This window comes from Erythrolamprus reginae, chromosome 2 (assembly GCF_031021105.1).
Source record: "Erythrolamprus reginae isolate rEryReg1 chromosome 2, rEryReg1.hap1, whole genome shotgun sequence".
Taxonomy (NCBI): Eukaryota; Metazoa; Chordata; class Lepidosauria; order Squamata; family Dipsadidae; genus Erythrolamprus; species Erythrolamprus reginae.
This window is the reverse complement of record NC_091951.1, coordinates 239,107,432-239,114,305: the sequence shown is the minus strand read 5'-3', so window position 1 is coordinate 239,114,305 and position 6,874 is coordinate 239,107,432. Positions and strand designations below refer to the sequence as shown.

Here is a 6,874-nt window from a genome sequence, read left to right as displayed (position 1 = left end):
CCACCTTCGCTTACCTTGCTCTTTGGATCTAATCCTGAACCCCTTGCAACAGGTATCTTCCTCTGTATCAATTGCAGCCTGCAATCCATCTTCTCAGCGATCAACTGTGCAATCCATCTCATCAGAGAGTAACAGAATCTGCCTGCCTTGTTCCTTCAGTTGGGCAAGTAACTTTTTTTTTTGCTTTAAAAAAAGAGTAAATTGGGGAAGGGGGGGTGTTAGGAATTTTTTTTTTTGGTTACACATAGTCCTCTAAAAGCTTTTACAGCCTAGCTAATCACCTACTTTACCTCCAGCCTCCAGCTTGCTTAGCTTCACTCTTCGGACTGAATCCTGAGCCGCTGGTCAAAACAACTGCCTTTTGTCTGGATTGCAGCCTGCAATTCATCTCCTCGTAGAGCAACTGCATATTCCATCTTCTTGGAGAGCAATGGAATCTGCCTGCCTTGTTCCTTCAGTTGGGCAAGTAACTTTTTATTTTGCTTTAAAAAAAGAGTAAATTGGGGAAGGGGGGTGTTAGGATTTTATATTTTTTTTGGTTACACATAGTCCTCTAAAAGCTTTTACAGCCTAGCTAATCACCTACTTTACCTCCAGCCTCCAGCTTGCTTAGCTTCACTCTTCGGACTGAATCCTGAGCTGCTGGTCGAAACACCTGCCCTTTCTTTGTCTGGAGTGTAGCCTGCAATCCATCTCCGTGTCCAGCAATTGTATAATCCATCTCCTTGGAGAGGAATTGAATCTGCCTGTCTTGTTCCTTCAACTGGGCAAGTAACTTTTTATTTTTTGCTCTAAAATATAGAAAATAGGGCAGGGTCTTTTTTCTTGGAGTTTTGTTTAGGATTTCTTTTGTTAGGCATAGCCATTTAAAGCTTTTGCAATACTGCTAGGCAGGGGGCTGGACTAGATGGCCTTGCAAGGTCCCTTCTTCCAACTGTTAAATCTCTTCAATGTGTTAATTTGGTTGCAGGAATGAGTAAGTTGTGTTCTTGGGTGTGTTTAAAGTTGTATTTTGAGCTTTTTGAGCTTTTTGTGTGCTTTAATATTGTGTCCTCAGTTAACAAAGCTCCTTTTTTCCCTTTTGCAGTAATAGCTTTTACTGGGAAGGATGAAAAGGCAACAGACAGTGATAGGTTTCTTGGCCAAGAAACCCAAACTGGCACAACAACACCATCAGAAGTGCCACTCTTGGGTGATCCATTCCAAGCAGAATATTAGTAAGTTGGGAGGGGTTTCTACTTGGATTTTTAAGGATTTTTTGTGTGTTAACATAGCCATCTAAAATCTATTGCAGCCTAGCTAACCATCCTCCTTTCCCCCCAGCCTCCACCTTCGCTTACCTTGCTCTTTGGATCGAATCCTGAACCCCTTGCAATAGGTATCTTCCTCTGTATCAATTGCAGCCTGCAATTCATCTTCTCAGCGATCAACTGTGCAATCCATCTCATCAGAGAGTAACAGAATCTGCCTGCCTTGTTCCTTCAGTTGGGCAAGTAACTTTTTTTTTGCTTTAAAAAAAGAGTAAATTGGGGAAGGGGGGGTGTTAGGAATTTTTTTTTTTGGTTACACATAGTCCTCTAAAAGCTTTTACAGCCTAGCTAATCACCTACTTTACCTCCAGCCTCCAGCTTGCTTAGCTTCACTCTTCGGACTGAATCCTGAGCCGCTGGTCAAAACAACTGCCTTTTGTCTGGATTGCAGCCTGCAATTCATCTCCTCGTAGAGCAACTGCATATTCCATCTTCTTGGAGAGCAATGGAATCTGCCTGCCTTGTTCCTTCAGTTGGGCAAGTAACTTTTTATTTTGCTTTAAAAAAAGAGTAAATTGGGGAAGGGGGGTGTTAGGATTTTATATTTTTTTTGGTTACACATAGTCCTCTAAAAGCTTTTACAGCCTAGCTAATCACCTACTTTACCTCCAGCCTCCAGCTTGCTTAGCTTCACTCTTCGGACTGAATCCTGAGCTGCTGGTCGAAACACCTGCCCTTTCTTTGTCTGGAGTGTAGCCTGCAATCCATCTCCGTGTCCAGCAATTGTATAATCCATCTCCTTGGAGAGGAATTGAATCTGCCTGTCTTGTTCCTTCAACTGGGCAAGTAACTTTTTATTTTTTGCTCTAAAATATAGAAAATAGGGCAGGGTCTTTTTTCTTGGAGTTTTGTTTAGGATTTCTTTTGTTAGGCATAGCCATTTAAAGCTTTTGCAATACTGCTAGGCAGGGGGCTGGACTAGATGGCCTTGCAAGGTCCCTTCTTCCAACTGTTAAATCTCTTCAATGTGTTAATTTGGTTGCAGGAATGAGTAAGTTGTGTTCTTGGGTGTGTTTAAAGTTGTATTTTGAGCTTTTTGAGCTTTTTGTGTGCTTTAATATTGTGTCCTCAGTTAACAAAGCTCCTTTTTTCCCTTTTGCAGTAATAGCTTTTACTGGGAAGGATGAAAAGGCAACAGACAGTGATAGGTTTCTTGGCCAAGAAACCCAAACTGGCACAACAACACCATCAGAAGTGCCACTCTTGGGTGATCCATTCCAAGCAGAATATTAGTAAGTTGGGAGGGGTTTCTACTTGGATTTTTAAGGATTTTTTGTGTGTTAACATAGCCATCTAAAATCTATTGCAGCCTAGCTAACCATCCTCCTTTCCCCCCAGCCTCCACCTTCGCTTACCTTGCTCTTTGGATCGAATCCTGAACCCCTTGCAATAGGTATCTTCCTCTGTATCAATTGCAGCCTGCAATTCATCTTCTCAGCGATCAACTGTGCAATCCATCTCATCAGAGAGTAACAGAATCTGCCTGCCTTGTTCCTTCAGTTGGGCAAGTAACTTTTTTTTTGCTTTAAAAAAAGAGTAAATTGGGGAAGGGGGGGTGTTAGGAATTTTTTTTTTTGGTTACACATAGTCCTCTAAAAGCTTTTACACCCTAGCTAATCACCTACTTTACCTCCAGCCTCCAGCTTGCTTAGCTTTACTCTTCGGACTGAATCCTGAGCCGCTGGTCAAAACAACTGCCTTTTGTCTGGATTGCAGCCTGCAATTCATCTCCTCATAGAGCAACTGTACAATCCATCTTCTTGGAGAGCAATGGAATCTGCCTGCCTTGTTCCTTCAGTTGGGCAAGTAACTTTTTTTTGCTTTAAAAAAAGAGTAAATTGGGGAAGGGGGCGTGTTAGGATTTTATATTTTCTTTGGTTACACATAGTCCTCTAAAACAGCGTTTCCCAACCGGTGTGCCGCGGCACACCGGTGTGCCGCGAGACATGGCCAGGTGTGCCGCTAAGCTCCAGCTGGGCGGGGCGCTGCCGGTACTTCCGTCCTGGGGCTCCCGCTCGCAGCTGTCCCCCGCCTCCTGCTCGATGCCGCGGTTTTCGGCGCTCTCCTGCTGGGCGCCAAAGAAGGAAGGCAGGAAGAAGGAGAGCTTTATTCTTCGCGCCTTTTCCCCGCCTTCCTTCTTTGGGACCCAGCAGGAGAGCGCCGAAAACCGCGGCATCGAGCAGGAGCCGGTTGACAGCTGCGAGCGGGAGCCCCAAGACGGAAGTACCGGCAGCGCCCCGCCCAGCTGGAGCTTCTCCTGCGTCGAAGGCAAGTTTCCTTTGTGGCCCGGCGGGAGGGCACTGGCGATGGGAGCGGGGGGCGGGGGCGGCCGCAGTGGCCGCAGGCAGTCGTGGGGAGATGGCGGCGGCGAGAGGGAGCGCTCTCTCTCTCTCTCTCAGCTGAGTGCAAGCGGGAGCCCTGACGGTGGCGGTTGGACGTGCTGCTAGACGTCGTACATGCTGGCGCTGCGGGCCTGGCATATACGGTGTCCAGCAGCACGTCCAGCTGCCGCCGTCAGGGGTCCCGCTTGCAGTCAGCTGAGAGAGAGAGAAAGAAAGAGAGACATATAAGAGAGGCAGAGAGAGAGAGAAAGAGAGGCAGAGAAAGAGACAGAGCAAGAAAGAGGCAGAGAGAGAGAGAGAAAGAGAGACATAGCAAGAGAGGCAGAGAGAGAGAGACAGAGCAAGAAAGAGAGGCAGAGAAAGAGAGACATAGCAAGAGAGGCAGAGAGAGAAAAAAAGAAAGAGAGACATAGCAAGAGAAAAAGAGAGACTTAGCAAGAGAGGCACAGAGAGAGAAAGAGAAAGAAAGAGAGACAGAGAGAGAGAAAGAGAGAAAGAGAAAGAAAGAGAGATAGCAAGAGAGGCAAAGAGAAAGAAAGAGACATATAGCAAGACAGTGAAAGAGAGAGAGAGCAAGAGAGAGAGAAAAGCAAGAAAGAGATAGCAAGAGAGAGAGAGAGAGCAAAGGAGAGAGAAAGACATAGAGGAAGGGAAGGAGGGAGAGAGAAAGAGAGCAAAAAAGAGAAAGAAAGAAAGAGGGATGGAAAGAGAGAAAGAAGGGAAGGAAGGAAAAGAGAAAGAGGGAGAAATAGAGCGAAAGGGAGGAAGAGAGAGGGTTTTTTTGTCCAAACTTTTCTTTAGCCCTCCCCCCCGCCCCGCCCCCCCCCCCCTTTCAGTGTTCCCCGGGATTTTGAAAATATGAATAATGTGCCGCGGCTCAAAAAAGGTTGGGAAACACTGCTCTAAAAGCTTTTACAGCCTAGCTAATCACCTACTTTACCTCCAGCCTCCAGCTTGCTTAGCTTCACTCTTCGGACTGAATCCTGAGCTGCTGGTCGAAACACCTGCCCTTTCTTTGTCTGGAGTGTAGCCTGCAATCCATCTCCGTGTCCAGCAATTGTATAATCCATCTCCTTGGAGAGGAATTGAATCTGCCTGTCTTGTTCCTTCAACTGGGCAAGTAACTTTTTATTTTCCCCCCCAAAAAATAGAAAATAGGGCAGGGTCTTTTTTCTTGGAGTTTTGTTTAGGATTTCTTTTGTTAGGCATAGCCATTTAAAGCTTTTGCAATACTGCTAGGCAGGGGGCTGGACTAGATGACCTTGCAAGGTCCCTTCTTCCAACTGTTAAATCTCTTCAATGTGTTAATTTGGTTGCAGGAATGAGTAAGTTGTGTTCTTGGGTGTGTTTAAAGTTGTATTTTGAGCTTTTTGAGCTTTTTGTGTGCTTTAATATTGTGTCCTCAGTTAACAAAGCTCCTTTTTTTCCCTTTTGCAGTAATAGCTTTTACTGGGAGGGATGAAAAGGCAACAGACAGTGATAAGTTTCTTGGCCAAGAAACCCAAACTGGCACAACAACACCATCAGAAGTGCCACTCTTGGGTGATCCATTCCAAGCAGAATATTAGTAAGTTGGGAGGGGTTTCTACTTGGATTTTTAAGGATTTTTTTTGTGTTAACATAGCCATCTAAAATCTATTGCAGCCTAGCTAACCATCCTCCTTTCCCCCCAGCCTCCACCTTCGCTTACCTTGCTCTTTGGATCGAATCCTGAACCCCTTGCAATAGGTATCTTCCTCTGTATCAATTGCAGCCTGCAATCCATCTTCTCAGCGATCAACTGTGCAATCCATCTCATCAGAGAGTAACAGAATCTGCCTGCCTTGTTCCTTCAGTTGGGCAAGTAACTTTTTTTTTGCTTTAAAAAAAGAGTAAATTGGGGAAGGGGGGGTGTTAGGAATTTTTTTTTTTGGTTACACATAGTCCTCTAAAAGCTTTTACAGCCTAGCTAATCACCTACTTTACCTCTCAGCTGAGGGACTCTGAAGTCCCCAAGAAGTTGGCTAGGAGTAAGGTTTGCAAATGGGGAGGCATCTCTACCCTCTGCCTCTACTTTGGCTAACAGAAGAATGACTCAGGCCCTTCGTTCTCTCCCCAGGATGGAGATCCCCACAAGATGGACTCCAGGGCTCTCCCCTATTTTGGAGTCCACTACAGAACTGGTAAGGCCCCCTCCCCACTGTAATGGCAGACACCCTGCCAAGAAATTATGCCAATAGATATAATATTTGCATTCTCATCTCAGGAGCCATCAGAGGAAGAAAGTGCCAGTGTTCAGGGTAGGTAACATCTCCCAGATTAAAAAACTTGCAGAGGGAAGATATCTCTGCTTCTGCATCTGCTTGTGTCAAAGGATAGATGACCACTGTCACAGCTTTTTCCTTTGCAGCCCTGGCTTTGCAGAGTGCTCGCTTCTCTACTGCTCTCAATGTTCTTCTGGCCTCAGATGTCTGGCCGCCTGGGTGGATCAGCATGCGCCCCGTTGGTTGACCTTGTGCCAGGGCTTCCCAGGAGGTTGGTGTCAATATCGAGGGACTTGAAGGGGGCTTTCAACATGTCTTTGTAACACTTCCTTTGTCCCCCAGGTGACCGCTTTCCTTTAGACAGCTCACCATAAAGGAGCACACTGTGGTTGATATCCACCTGGGGCATTCTGCCGGTCGTCTCATTGTTGATGGAAGATGGGCGGTTCAATACAGGTTGGAAGTGCTGGGCCCAACACTATAGAATCAGGGTCGATTCAGTGATGAGAGCTGAACCGGCTGTGTCCAGTACAGGGGAGCTCCCTGAGCGCTGAGGTCCATACATGGATCTGAGGGCTTCATAGAATCGTTTAACATCATTTCTCTGGAACCTCTGGATTTCTTCTGCTTTGGTACTCAACCAGGAGTCCTACATCTTGCAAAGCTTGCTATGTACGATCCTGCAAGTGTTGTTGAAAGCATTTTGATGCACCACCGACCTTCATGAGTGACAGTGTCACATGCCTTAGTGAAGTGGTGTACAGTTCACGATTCTGCTTTTGACACTTCTCTTGGAACAGGAACAGGTACTTGCTTTGCCTCGCCTCGCCCGGACACCTTGTTCCTTCAACTGGGTAAGTAACTTTTTTTTTCCTTTAGAAAAAGAGTAAATTGGGTTTTTTTCCCTTGGCGTTTGTTTTGGAATTTTGTTTGGGTTAGACATAGTTATCTAAAAGATTTTGCAGCCTAGCTAACCACC

At 45.8% G+C, this 6,874-nt stretch overlaps 1 protein-coding gene across 1 annotated transcript in view; it reads right to left on the bottom strand.

The window, feature by feature from the left end:
- Positions 1-290: 290 nt before the first annotated feature.
- The window catches only part of LOC139162207 (cyclin-G-associated kinase-like), a 55,260-nt gene continuing 48,676 nt past the window's right edge, over positions 291-6,874 (bottom strand). The window contains exons 8-14 of the mRNA XM_070742315.1: positions 5,343-5,510; positions 2,941-3,130; positions 2,666-2,833; positions 1,616-1,807; positions 1,341-1,508; positions 592-791; positions 291-482 (exon numbers count right to left, since the gene is read on the bottom strand). The gene's annotated coding sequence lies outside the window, so the exon portion shown is untranslated. The remainder of the gene's footprint in view (positions 483-591; positions 792-1,340; positions 1,509-1,615; positions 1,808-2,665; positions 2,834-2,940; positions 3,131-5,342; positions 5,511-6,874) is intronic.